Raw genomic sequence first — 359 nt, 5'->3', positions numbered from 1 at the left:
TTCAGGTGAACTTTCTATAGTTCAGGTGAACTTTCTATAGACCAGGTGAACTTTCTATAGTTCAGGTGAACTTTCTATAGTTCAGGTGAACTTTCTATAGACCAGGTGAACTTTCTATAGTTCAGGTGAACTTTCTATAGTCCAGATGAACTTTCTATAGTTCAGGTGAACTTTCTATAGTTCAGGTGAACTTTCTATAGTCCAGGTGAACTTTCTATAGTTCAGGTGAACTTTCTATAATTCAGGTGAACTTTCTATAGTTCAGGTGAACTTTCTATAGACCAGGTGAACTTTCTATAGTCCAGGTGAACTTTCTATAGTTCAGGTGAACTTTCTATAGTTCAGGTGAACTTTCTATA

General features: G+C 35.9%; 1 protein-coding gene across 1 annotated transcript in view; it reads left to right on the top strand.

Moving 5' to 3' along the window:
* LOC119425537 (zinc finger MYM-type protein 4) overlaps positions 1-359 on the top strand; it is a 22,949-nt gene that overhangs the window by 13,424 nt on the left and 9,166 nt on the right. The gene's annotated exons all lie outside the window — the stretch shown is intronic.

This window comes from Nematolebias whitei, chromosome 19, assembly GCF_014905685.2.
Source record: "Nematolebias whitei isolate Nwh7 chromosome 19, NemWhi1, whole genome shotgun sequence".
Taxonomy (NCBI): domain Eukaryota; kingdom Metazoa; phylum Chordata; class Actinopteri; order Cyprinodontiformes; family Rivulidae; genus Nematolebias; species Nematolebias whitei.
This window is presented reverse-complemented; position numbering and strand designations above follow the sequence as displayed.